At 43.8% G+C, this 13,679-nt stretch overlaps 1 protein-coding gene across 1 annotated transcript in view; it reads left to right on the top strand.

The window, feature by feature from the left end:
• The first annotated feature begins 807 nt into the window (after positions 1-807).
• ALDH1L1 (aldehyde dehydrogenase 1 family member L1) overlaps positions 808-13,679 on the top strand; it is a 199,998-nt gene continuing 187,126 nt past the window's right edge. The window contains exon 1 of the mRNA XM_081078526.1: positions 808-929. The gene's annotated coding sequence lies outside the window, so the exon portion shown is untranslated. The remainder of the gene's footprint in view (positions 930-13,679) is intronic.

Raw genomic sequence — 13,679 nt, 5'->3', positions numbered from 1 at the left:
CAGAAATCAGGAAAGGGTTTTCCATTGGTGGCTGGAGAGTAGGGGACCAAGAGGGCTTCTGGAGGCTTGTAATATTTGATCTGGGTGAAAGTCACTGGGTATTTTCATGTAAGACTTGTCAAGCTGTGCACTTAAGTGATGTACATTTTCTATATGCATATTGTACATCCAAAAGTGAAAAAAACAAAGGTCTGGACCTGAGGAGGTCAAGAAGATGGGAAGATGGTACTTCACAAAGATAAGAGTCCTGGCCTCTTTCATACACTCTGATTATGCAAGTGCTCGTGGAGTACTAAGAGGGAGTACTTTCCAAGAACCACAAAGGCATTTTCTCCTGTCGCCTTTAGACTCTGGAGCTCCCGGGCAGGAAGGTCCACGTCCTGGGAGACAGCCCTTTTGAGTTTTGAACAAAGTGCTTTTGGCTGCAGTCCTGGAGGCATCTCTGGAAACGCCAGGCTGCATTGTCTCCAGATAGACAGGGAGAGAGCAGAGAAGGACGCACAAAGAAGAGGATGTGGGCTCAGAAGAGTGGCTGGTACAAACAAGGGGCACAAGGCTGTGACTGGGAAAGGATGGCAGTGCACTGGTCCCTCAAGCCCCCCTTGACTGACAGGAGAGTGGGCCCAGCCCTGACCCTCCATCGTAATCTGGGCTTTGGCAGGCAGTCCAAGGCAGCAGCTGGGGGAACCGACTGAGCGCCACCCCCCCACCCGGAGCCAACCCCAGGTTTCCGGGCCTCCTTGTCCTCATTTGCATCAGGACAAAGCTCCCTGTCCTCTCCTCCTCTGGGAGAGCAGCCACAGCCAGGACTGTGGCCAGGACAGCAGGATGCTCTTGCCACACAAATTAGATGAGGCTGTACGTCCAAGTCCTGCTCTAAGACATCATGATCTCAGACCCAAGTGTGACTCCAGCCTGGAAAACTGGGGGTAGGTGTGCTCTGTGGAGTTCTGAAGTGTGGGAAAAAAGGTGGGGTTGGGGGGTGACGGCGGGTGCTCGTGGCTTCAAAGATTCTAGCTCTGTGATGTCAGTGGCTCTGTGTGTTCTTTCAAGTTTTTAGTTAAAGTTTGTGAGCGGGTAATATCTTTACATGGTTCAGGAATCAAAGTGATTAAAAAAAATTTACTTCTAAAAACTAGCTTTTCCATTTCTGTCTACTCTGCTCTTATGTTACAGGTTTATGCCCATAGGAAATGTAAGCAAACACAATATATAGTCTTCTCTATGCCTTGCTTGTTGTTCTGTAGCTCACTTTTTTTGTTTTTTAATGTGACAACAGGTCCTAGAGTTCTCTCACTATACATGCATAGATTGCCTCTTTATTCCTTTTGACAGTTGCGTTGTGCCCTCGTATGCTCTTAACCAGGACCCTGTGGATAGGCACTTGGCTTGTATGTGTGCCATTTTGTACCCATGCAGGTGTATCTGTAGGAATCTCCCCTGTTTCTGTCACCTAAACCTAACCTGCCATTGACCTTTGAGGCCCACAGTGGCTATGTCCCAGGCTCAGCTGCCTGGAGAGTTTCCAGGGCTGGACTGCATGTCACGTGGTCCCAAATTCCTGGTTTTACTATCTTCTCAGCCTCCGCCTGAAGGAGACCCCAGTTGAGGGAAGATTTGACAGGGCCTGATTTACTTCCTGGGATGGTCCCTTAGATGAAACCCAATGTGAACCTTTGGTTCCAGAAGATCAAGCCATAGAAAGCTCAGAGTGGCTCCTCCAGTCCTGGTCTCTCCCTCAGGAGCTGTGAGTGTTTTCAAAGAGTTTTGGGCAGTGAGACCACAGGACATCGTGAGCCCCATTCCCCCTGAACACTGGTGTTGCCCCCGAGACCCAGGCGTGGAGGTCTAAAGTTGGGATGTATGTCAGAGGCAAAGCCAGTATGGAGGGAGTGTGCTAAGGAGACTCAGGAGGTGTATCTGCCCACAGCACCAGCCCTCCTGCCGCCTCTCTGGGCACAGGAAAAGAGTGAGGCAGGGGGCCAGCCAGCCTGAGCAAGGATGTGGAAAGAGGTTAAAATGACTTCTGGCTCCCAGGCCAGATCTGAAAATGGAGGTGCGCTTTCTGTCTTGATCTTAGAGCAGGCTCCCAGGGTCAGTAGTGATAGGTACTTGGCCTTTCCCAATGGCTTCTGGAAGGTCCATGGCTCAAGGCAGAACATCAAAGAAGCCCAAAATTTACCCAGAGGCCTATCTAATGGGACACAGGATGAGGCTAGGGGAACTGTGCCAACAATAAGGGGGTCACAGGAATCAGGAGGATACATCATCTCAGGTTAATGATGATTATGGAAAACAGAATGCCCACTTCCTGCACTGTGCCTTGCTTTAAACCTGAGATTAAGAAGTTTGTCCTAGGTTTGTGGTGAGACCAGGACCTCTAGTTCACATGTGGGTCCAAGACCCCAGCCCACGTGTGAGACCAAGACCCTTAGTGCGTGTGTGAGGAAGGACCCCTCGTCCCAATGTGAAGCCAGGACCTCTTTTCCACATGAGAAGGGAGGACCTCTGTCCACATGAGAAGCCAGAACCTTACACCTGTGTGAGAAGTTAATACCCTTAGCAAGTAGGTGAGCTCTATGTCTCAAACACGTTCCTGTGACCTGAGTATGAAGCCCGTTTTCTAACTGCATGTGAAATCCAGGTCCTAGACCCATGGTTCAAGCTGCCTGTGAGATTCTATTCATTATGTCAACATTAAAAAAATATTTATCAAGCCCTGTGGTAAATTGTGCTATTATTCTCCAGCAGTCCATGGTAGGGCTATACTTCCATGCCCCATTGACTCGGTCCTAACCAGTGAGGTGAGTGTAGTATCAGAGGCTTTAACTGTGTAGCAGAAGCTTTTAATCATGTAGTTGCATTATTGCTCTTTCTCCTCTTCCGTTAGACTGACATGGCCCAGTAGGGGTTGCTACTTTAGCCTTGATTCCGGATGAAGGTGACATGGAACACAGACCCACCTAAACTAAGAGAGACATAAATATAAGTGAGAAATAAGACTTCGTTGTTCTAAGTCACTAGAATTTGGACTCATTTCTAACTGCGGCATAACAGCTTCTTCAGCTGACTGATACCAGTACCTACCTTGTGCCGGAAAATGTGTTCCACACGGGGAATATGGCAGTGAACAGGCCATGGAAACATGCAGGCCCATAGAATAAATTTCCCCCACCCCTTCCTGAAAGGGAAGATTGGGGAAAAGCAGGTTCAAGGCAAAGGTCAAGAGTCCTGTTTTCAATATACTAAGATTGAGGTGTCTATAAGACATCCATCCAAATGAAGTCACCAAGTATGTGGCTGGATATAGGGATCTGCAGCTCGGAAGAGAGGCTTGGGATGCCTATTTGGGCCTTGTTAGAAGTTAGTTTGCCAGATAGGAGCCAGGCAATGTCAAGAAAGTAGGCAGCTTATGCAGCCTGGGGAAAACAAGCATTTCAGAAATCCACACAAGTTTTGGTAGGGGTGAGGGGGAGGGGAGGAGGAGTCTTGCTGTGAGGCATGGAATGAAGATTTCGGCCGTTTGGTTTTCGGATGAATGAAAGACAGACCCATGGTAATTGGATGGCTGGGGGCTTCCAGGCTGAAGACATTTCAGGGCATACCCCTGTATGAGCAATGTTTCCAAAATTGGGTCTGCATATCACTGGTGGTACACAACCTGGTGTTAGAGGAGATTATGTTATATTATGTTATATTATATTATGTTATATTGTATTGTATTGTATTGTGTTATGTTATATTGTATTGTATTATATTATATTAGTTGTTTGATAGTTGTACTATTTGTTTTTCAGGTACCTTCTATTTATGGTATCTGATATTGGTTTTTCATTTTCAGTGAAGATATGCACATATTTTAAAAAAGACATTTAATTTTATTTAAAGAAAAATTTTAATAATTATAAATATGGTATAAAAATATACCACAAAAACCGAGACGGGGAACTCAGTGAAGTTAAGTAACCTGGCTGAGATCTCCCAGCTAGGCAGTGGTGCAGCTGGGACTCAAGCCCGGTCTGGAATGAGGTTGACCCCCTCTGAGGCCAGGAGTGGAAGGACTGGGCTTGGAGCCGGGGACTCCCCCCAGTGGCCAGCACTGCTCAGCTCTCCCAGCTCTGTTGGCCCCATGACCCTTTAGAATCTTTATCCAACAGCTCATTTTCCAATGTGTACAACAAGCACTTTGGCCTCTATTGGAAATGCTTCTGGCCTGACTTTAATTATGAGCAAAGGGCCAAACTGTGTGCTTGAATCCTCTGGGGGCACTTAAAAATTGACTTCCAAGTGGGAAAACATGCATTGGGAATTTTGCAATACAGTCTGGGAGAGATCATGATCAGAATAAAGAGATATATGGAAATGAAACCATGGCCAAATTGTTTAAATTGTTCCTTTGTCAAAATGCCCAATGACAAAATTGTTTCAGGAGTAAGATCTGACCGAGATTTTACGAAAGCTGGTTGCCTTCCAAGGCCTTTTTATAGCTCAGGCCCTGCATTGGGGTGGAGGGTGTGGAGAAAGGGGAGGCCTGAACCAGCAGAGAAAGTTCAGTTGATGAAAAAACACCTGCCTTTTCCAGGTGGCCTAGAGACTGGCAAGCTGGTGGCTCTAGAGCATATAATGCAGGGTCTAGAAAAATCCATTTACACACTGGAACCCAGACTCAGATCTAGATTATGACTTTCCCTCTGTCATTCACTTGCGGTGACATTGATCAATCAATTTCTTCTTGGAACCTCAGTGTTCTCATCTGCAAAATTGGGTAACAATCTCTACTTCACAGGGTTGTTGTGTAAAGACAGTGAGCCACAGGGCCTGGCGTATGTTACTCTCCATTGTCCCAGGAGCTTCACCTCTCTGCTGCCATTGGCAGTTCTTTAATTGCAAGCAACAGAAACCATGTCTGGTTGACTAGAGCAAGAATCAAAGATTTGAGTAGCTCACATAATCAAAAAGAAAGTGAAAAATCTATTCTTCAGAACCAGAGTAAGGGCAGTTCCCACTGAAGACATGGAGAGTACAATTCTTGGGGAGCGGGGGTCAGCAACACAGGGCAGCTATTATCCATCTTATCATTACTCTGCTCAGGAGTCAGATTCTAAGGGACCTGGAGACTCACTGACTTGTATCACAAGCCCTTGCCTAGGAAATGCCTCAAGTGATTTCTTGCATCGACTGATTTCTCACATGACTATATACAACATGGACCTGTAGTTTCCCAAAGTAAAACCAACGAGTGCTATCAGAAGTGGGGTAGGGTATGGGGAATGCAGAAAAAAGAAGGGGAGTGCACAACCATAAGTTCCTGCCTCTGAATGTGCTGTCTCTCAGCCCCTCTTTCTCTTCAGAACAGGCTACTCCCTTCATTCTTTGTCTTCTAGTCCCAGTTACTCTTCAAGGACCATTAAGGATAATGCACCTACTGGATAGTCATCACAGCATCAAAACCATGTGAATGTCCTATGTGGACACCAATCTTTACATTCCCCAAAGTGCTCTGTGGTCACAGTTCCTTCATATCCACTCTCTCCCTGGCTCTTCATGACACACCTTCCAGCTGCCAAGGCAGGCAATCCCCCACTTTCAGAAAGCTCTACAGAGACTCAGATGAGAGAAGAGATAGGAAGAGGCTCTTCCCAGGCCATAAGGCTTGTAGGAGTTTACTTACTAATTTTAATAATTTTCCTGTTTACTTTTTTGGGTTTTCTATGAATCAAAATCAACATATCTGAAAATTGTAATACTTTATCTCTTCTGATAATTATATGTTCCATTTTTTTTATTGCACTACTTCAAAATTATACAGTAAAAACGACAGCTTATACACCTGTTTATTTTCTGAACTTAATGAGTGTGCCTCTTAAGTTCTGCCATTAAGCATGATGTTGGTTGATATTTAAAGGGTTTGAAACAGTGTTTGGCATAGGCATACAGTAAGTACTGCATAAGTATAACAGAGTAATTCCCATCCTTCTATAGTTCTGTGCCCATCTGTCTCACAAGCACAGGAAAGGACCACCTCACCCCTTACGTGCCCTAGACTTGGGTATAGCTAAAGAGAGCTTTGGGTTATGAGTCTAGAAACTCACATACCTAGTGGGAATTCAATGAATGTTTGTTGGTTTAAAATGCATGTCTGAATGAATCAGTTGAAGGAGTTCCAGCATCCCTTATCTGGGGGCATGCTGGCCTCTTGCCAGAGGGGAAAGAGCATGGCAGAACCATCTGATGGTGCTTAAAGCTTGAGTTAGAAATGGTCATCATCAACTCCTCCCCAAGCCCTTGCACCTATCCTCCTTCCCATGAGCATGGTTGACTGTGCTGAGCCCTCTCCATCTCTGGGTGCCCAACCCAGATATGGGTGGATAACCCCCAGGAAGAGGCAGGCAATCCTCAGAGCAGAGTTCCTGACATAGGCTTAGCAAGTGCCTTTGACCACCCCTTTCTCGGGAAATATATTCTTTGATAAGCCATTGCCTTCATAAATAATGTGGAGTAAACATCCCAGAATTCTTAACCTTTGGGGGTGAGACTCCACCTAAAGCTACAAATCCTCACTCTGGGGAAAAACCCCACTGTGAGTAGTACAAACAAATTTCTGCATAGTACTTCTAATAATTACTGACTCCGTGAATCATGTCCCCAAGCTCCAAATTGAGAAGATCCTATATTTTGGAGGTTTGCATGACAAGGGGAGGGAAGAGACAGGTAGGCAAGGCAAAGGTGAAGGATGAATTTTTAGCATGGAGAAGACCTAAGCAATAATCAGTGGAGAGTGGCGACGTAGAGCTAGAATAGATAATGATAAAAGGGGGTCCTCTGGGCATCTGAGAGGACAGGATTTAGAGCCCTGTAGGCTGGGGAACCCCAGAGAGGTGAAGAACACCGCTTCTCTGGAACTAAAGAGAAGGAGAGAAAGAGAAAGCAGGTAGGGCCTGGTTGGCCGAGGTACCATCAGCCTCATGTATACATGACCAACACAGGTGCAGGTTTATGGGGATGAGTGTCAGAGTATAGGACATCATTCTTTCCATAAGTATTTACTGAGCATCTACTATGTGCCAGGCGTTGTTCTAGGACATAGTTCCTGCTCTCATGGAGCTTCAACAGGGCCAATAAGTGAACAAAATTACATTAATAAACAGGACAACTTCAGGCATTGCTCAGAGCTGGAAGGAACTATTTGGGGGATTGAAAAGAGGACAATGGACATCACTTCCAGTCAGTACCTGAATGAAGGGAAGGGGCCAGCTAAGTCAGAGACAGCTAATGCATAGGCTCTGAGAGGAGTCTCTGTCCAGAGACTGTGGGCTCACCTCACTGTGTAACTCTTCATTGCCCACCAAGGGCCTCAGACAGAGGTGGCAGTGAAAACATATAGTGACTAAGTAAATCAGGAATGGGCAATGTGTGCACCATGCCTTCCTCACATGGCCCCTAGATTTGCCCTGATTCTCATTTACCCCGTACATCTCCTCTCTCACTCTGAAGCTTGCCAGGCATAGTTCTGCCCCACAAGCTATGCTCAGCACACTCTTCCCCCAAGTGTACCTTTCACCCAGTTGTGCCTTTCCCTTAGGAGTACCTTTGCCCCAGATGTGCTCTTCCTCAGCTGTATCTTTCCATTAAGGGTGCCCTTCTCCCAGGTGTGCCCATTCCCAGGGGGCACATTGCTACCTCACCTTTTTAACACTGCACAGCCACTACTCTATTATAAAGATTTCCTCACCACCCCAACTCTTCTCTTTCTCTTCTCCACCTTTATTTCTCTCATCTCACATGCCCTATAACTTCCATGTTTATTGTGTTTCTTGCCCAGCCCCAGTCATCAGATGTAAGAACCACAAGGGTGTGGTGTCTTTAAGAATTGTTTTCTTTTCTGTATCCCAGTGTCCAGAACAGTGTTTGACACCTAGCAGGGGCTCAGTGCATATTTACCAAAAGAGAGAATGGATTTTAACTTATCCATCTTCTTTCCCTGATTTTGAACTTCTGGAGCACAGGAACCCTGCCTTTTTCATCAGGATCAACACACAGTGGGTGTTTGTTTAAATGTTAGTTGAACTTGGTGGCCCATCTTCCACAGTGTGAAGACACCAATAATTTCACGAAGCTTCAGAAAAAGAACAATTTCTTAACAAGAAATGTTCTCCCCAGGGCAGGTGCTGGTGGGGACAACTCCCAATAACAATTGCAAAGCTCTGTGCGCCATGAGTAAGCATTTCATTAGAAAGTGAACTCATACTGTGATTCCCTGAAAATAAGACCTAGCCAGACAATCAGCTCTAATGTGTCTTTTGGAGCAAAAATTAATATAAGGGATGTCATAGGAATGGCAGCAGCAGGGTGCACTTTTTGAGTTCTCTCTGGATCTTATCACAAACGGAACATATAACCCATCAAAGAACTCTTTGCTCATCACGCAGAACAGCTAAGAGACTCGTGGAAGGATCACTTGAAGGTGCGCAAATTGCGCGAGCAGGGGAAGAGGGAAGGAAGCAGAGTGGAGACGCGGCCAGCATCTGCGGCAGTGGAAACGCGGTCCGCACCTATGGCTGTGGGGACGCGGCCTGCACCTTGGCTGTGGAAACGCAGCCCACGTCTGCAGCGGTGGAAATGTGGCCGGCATCCACGGCGGTGAAAACGTGGCCTGCGTCTGCGGTGGTGGAAACACAGCAGGCCCTGCAGCTGCAGACACGCCTGGGATCCCAGGGCGGAACAGAGAACACAAAAGTAAGGAGGTGGGCTCTTTCCCTGCGTCCCACAGCTGATTGCTCCCACAGGGAGGGGCAGCTAGGTGGGCCTTAGGGCAGACAAAGAACACAGACTCCATACGTGGGCCCCTTCCCCCACTCTTCCAATCCTATCCCCATGCTTCCAGAGACTTAAACTGGCCCCTGAACTGAGGAGTAGTGTCAGATTACAGAGGAACCCTAGTAGTGTTCAGACTCTGGGAAGACTGGCAGGCAGCTCTGACCCAGGGAAGAGGCTGGGAAGAGTGTGATTTTGGCTGGGCTAGGAGAGAAGAGACTCCTCCACCCCCAGCCACCACCTTTTCCGGCCTGCGGGAAGAGTGTGACATGGCTGGGCTGGGAGAGAGAAGACCCTTCCATCCCCAGCCCCCAACCTTTCTGGCTGACCTGGGGCGGGGCAAGTGCAACTGCGGACGCACTCCCAGAGATCAGCAATAAGCGGCAGATGCAGCTCCCGGCTTTCAGCACCTCGGAAATCTCCAGCCTGCCACACACACACACACACACACACACACACACACACACACAGAAGTGCCCTAAGACTCAGGAGTACTTGACACAGGGCTGGTGGTGCTACTCTCAATGTGCATATGTGCAGGCAAGGGCAGAAACTGCACTGACTCTGTAAAAACTATAATCCAGACCCCTCAGCCCCACACATTTAAAGTTACAGTCCCAAAGTAACTCGGCACCAGGTGATCGGGTCTGCCTGTACAATAGGCAGGGGTCTCTTTGGTACAGCAGAGGACAACCTGGAGATTACTTGGTGGGCTTAAGCCAAGACTGGTGCTGCTTTTTGTTTTGCTTTGTTTTGTATTGCTTTGTCTTTATATCTTTGATATCTTTGCCTGAGTTGAGTGGGGGTTATCGGTTGTTTTTACATGTGAATGTATTTGTTTTTTTTTTCTTGTTCTTGTTGTTATGCTTGGTGATTTGCTTTGTTCTGAAATTGCCCTACCTGGGCCCAGCTTAAGAGGCACAAGATTCAAAATATCCAGAGGCCAACTACAGACCAAACCAGAGTACTATCTGGTTTGACCTACAAGTCACACACCCAGAGGGAATTCTCCACAGGCACAAGAGCCCATAGAGGCCAAACCACATTTAAGTGGTCAACCCTCATGCAGCAGAGCACCCTGCGGTGGACAGAGCCAAGTCTCACAACTAGTCAGCCTAGGCATAACCCCACCTACTCACAAGTGAAAAGTAATTAAAGATCTTCTTTAACAGGACAATATACACAACACAAGAGTCACCGTGGAGCACACACAGAGGAGAAGAACGAAGTAGTGCAAGTCAAATATAAAGGACACATACTACATAAGATAACAGAACAAGAACTAAGAACTCTAGGGGATCTACCTAATACATCAAAGCAAACACAGAGAGTCAGCCAGAATGGGGAAACAAAGAAACATGTCCCAAATAAAAGAACAGAAAAAACCTCCAGAAGTGGAACCAAATGAAACAGAGGTAACCAACCTATCAGAGACAGAGTTCAGAACACTGGTGATAAGAATGTTTAAGGCGCTTAGAGAAGACATAAAGAAGGATGTAGAAATCATAATGAACACCCACTTAGAACTAAAGAACACAATTACAGAGATTAAGAACTCACTTGAAGGAATTACCAGCAGGTTAGATGAAGCAGAGGATTGAATCAGCGACTCAGAAGACAAGTTAGCAGAGATCACCCAAACAGAAAAACAGAAAGAAAAAAGAATAAAAAACAATGAGAGGTTTAAGAGACCTCTGGGATAACATCAAGCACAACAACATGCGCATCATAGGAATAACATAAGGGGAAGAGAGAAAGCAAGGGATTGAGAACATATTTGAAATAATAATGTCCAAAAAGTTCCCTAACCTGATGATGGAAACCAACATACAAGCCCAGGAAGTGCAGAGAGTTATGACCAGTATGAACCCAAACAGGTCCACACCAAGACACATTACAGTTAAAATGGCAAAGGTTAAAACAAAGAGAATCCTAAAAGCAGCAAGAGAAAGACAGAGGGTTACATACAAGGGAACTCCCATGAGACTATCAAATGACTTTTCTACAGTAACATTGAAGGCCAGGAGGGAGTGGTAAGAGATACTCAAAGTGATGGAAAACTAAGGCCTACAACCTGGATTGTGTTATCCATCAAGGCTATCATTTAAAGTTGATGGAGAGATAAAGAGCTTCCCGGAAAAGAATAAGCTAAAGGAATTTATTACCACCAAGCCAGCATTGCAAGAAATACTAAAAGGACTTCTGTAAATAGGAGAAAGATGAAAACAATCTAACTACAAATTTAAAAATGGCAATAACTATATACCTATCAAAAATCACTTTAAATGCAAACAGATTATATGCTCCAATCAAGAGACGTAAGGTGGCTGAGTGGATAAGAAAGCAAAACCCTTGTATATGCTGTATACAAGAGACTCACCTCAGACCAAAAGACACACACAGGCTGAAAGTGAAGGGTTGGAGTAAGATATTTCATGCAAATAGAAATGAGAAAAAAGCTTGAGTTGCAATATTTATATCTGACAAAATAGATTTTAAAATGAAGAACATATTAAAAGACAAAGATGGGCACTATATAATAATAAAGGGATCAATCCGACAACAGGACATAACCCTAATGAACATCTATGCACCCAACATAGGAGTACCTAAATATATAAAACAAATATTCAATGACATAAAGACAGAGACCAACAGTAACACTATCATAGTAGGGGACTTCAACATTTCTCTGACAACAAGGGACAGGTCTTCCAAACAGAAAATCAATATGGAAACAACAGCCTTAAATGATACATTGGACCACTTAAATTTAATCAATATTTGCAGAGCATTTCACCCCAGTTCTGCAAAATACACGTTTTTCTCAAGTGCACACGAAACATTTTCCAAGATAGACCACATGTTAGGCCACAAAACAAGTCTTGATAACTTTAAAAAAATTGAAATCATACCAATTGTCTTCTCTGATCACAGTGCTATAAAATTAGAAACGAACGACAAGAAAAAAACTGGAAGACACACCAATTCATGGAGGCTGAATAACTTATTACCAAATAATGAATGGGTCAAGCAGGAGATCAAGGAAGAAACGAAACAATATCTTGACACAAATGAAATGAAAACACGACAACCCAAAATCTATGGGATACCACGAAAGCAGTCCTAAGAGGGAAAGTCATAGCATTAAAGGCCTACCTAAAGAAACAAGAAACATCACTAATCAACAGTATATCTTCACACATAAGGGATCTGGAAAAAGAACAGCAAATAAGCCCAAACGGAGAACAACAAAAGAGATAATAAAGATCAGAGCAGAAATAAATGACATAGAAACCAGAAAAACAATACAAAAGATCAATGAATCCAAGAGTTTGTTCTTAGAGAACACAAACAAAATTGACAAACCTTTAGCCAGACACATTAAAAAAAAAGAGAGAGAGTACCCAAATTAATAAAATCAGACATGAAAGAGGAAAAGTGATAACAGACACCACAGAAATACAAAATTTTAAGAAATTACTATCAGCAACTATATGCCAACAAATTTGATAATCTGGAAGAAATGGACAATTTTCTAGAGGCGTACAACCTTCCAAGGCTAACTCCAGAAGAAACAGAAAACCTGAATAGACTGTTTACCACCAGGGAAACTGATTCAGTAATCAACAATCTCCCAACAAACAAAAGCCCTGGACCAGATGGCTTTACAGGTGATTTTTACAAAAGGTTCAAAAAAGAATTATCACTTTTTCTCCTCAAACTATTCCAAAAATCCAGAAGGAGGGAAGACTCCCAAACTTTTTACGAAGTGGCTTTTTACGAAGCCACTATCACGCTGATCCCAAAATTAGACAAAGATCCCACAAAAAAAAGAAAACTACAGGCCAATATCTCTAATGAACACAGATGCAAAAATCCTCAACAAAATATTAGCGAACAGAATTCAGCATACATTAAAAAGATCATACACCAAGATCAAGTGGGATTCATCCCTGGTATGCAGGGGTGGTTCAACATCTGCAAATCAATTAATGTGATACACCACATTAACAAAATGAAAAATAAAAATCACATGATCATATCAATAAATGCAGAAAAAGCATTTGATAAAATCCAGCAGCCATTTATGAAAAAACCCTTAAGAAAGTGGGAATAGAGGGATCATATCTCAACATAATAAAGGCCATATATGACAAACCCACAGCTAACATCATACTCAATGGGGAAAAGCTAAAACCATTCCCCCTAAGATCAGGAACAAGACAAGGTTGCCCACTTTCTCCACTTCTATTCAACATAGTGCTGGAAGTTCTAGCCACAGCAATCAGACAAGAAAAAGAAATAAAAGGCATCCAAATTGATAAGGAGGAAGTAAAATTATCATTATATGCAGATGATATGATACTATTCATAGAGAACCTTGAAGACTCCACCAAGAAAATATTAGAGTTGATAAATGAATTTAGTAAAGTAGCAGGATACAAAATTAATATTCAGCAATCAGTTGCATTTGTATATACCAATAATAAGATATCAGAAGGAGAAATTTAAAAAAACAATCTCATTCACATTGCTCCAAAGACTGTAAAATATCTGGGAATAAATTTAACCAAAGAAGTAAAAGATCTCTACTCAGAAAATTATAAGACACTGCAGAAAGAGATGAAAGAAGACATAAATAGATGGAAACACATTCCATGTTCATGGATAGGAAGAATTAATATAGTTAAAATGTCCATACTGCCTAAGGCAATATACATATTCAACGCAATTCCTATCAAACTACCAACGACGTTTTTCACAGAAATAGAACATATAATCCTGAAATTTATATGGGACCATAAAAGACCCCAGATAGCCTCAGCAATCTTGAAAAATAAGAACAAAGTGAGAGGTATAAC

Source organism: Rhinolophus hipposideros (assembly GCF_964194185.1).
Source record: "Rhinolophus hipposideros genome assembly, chromosome: 17".
Taxonomy (NCBI): Eukaryota; Metazoa; Chordata; class Mammalia; order Chiroptera; family Rhinolophidae; genus Rhinolophus; species Rhinolophus hipposideros.
The sequence above is the reverse complement of the archived record's forward strand: the minus strand, read 5'-3'. Positions and strand labels throughout refer to the sequence as shown.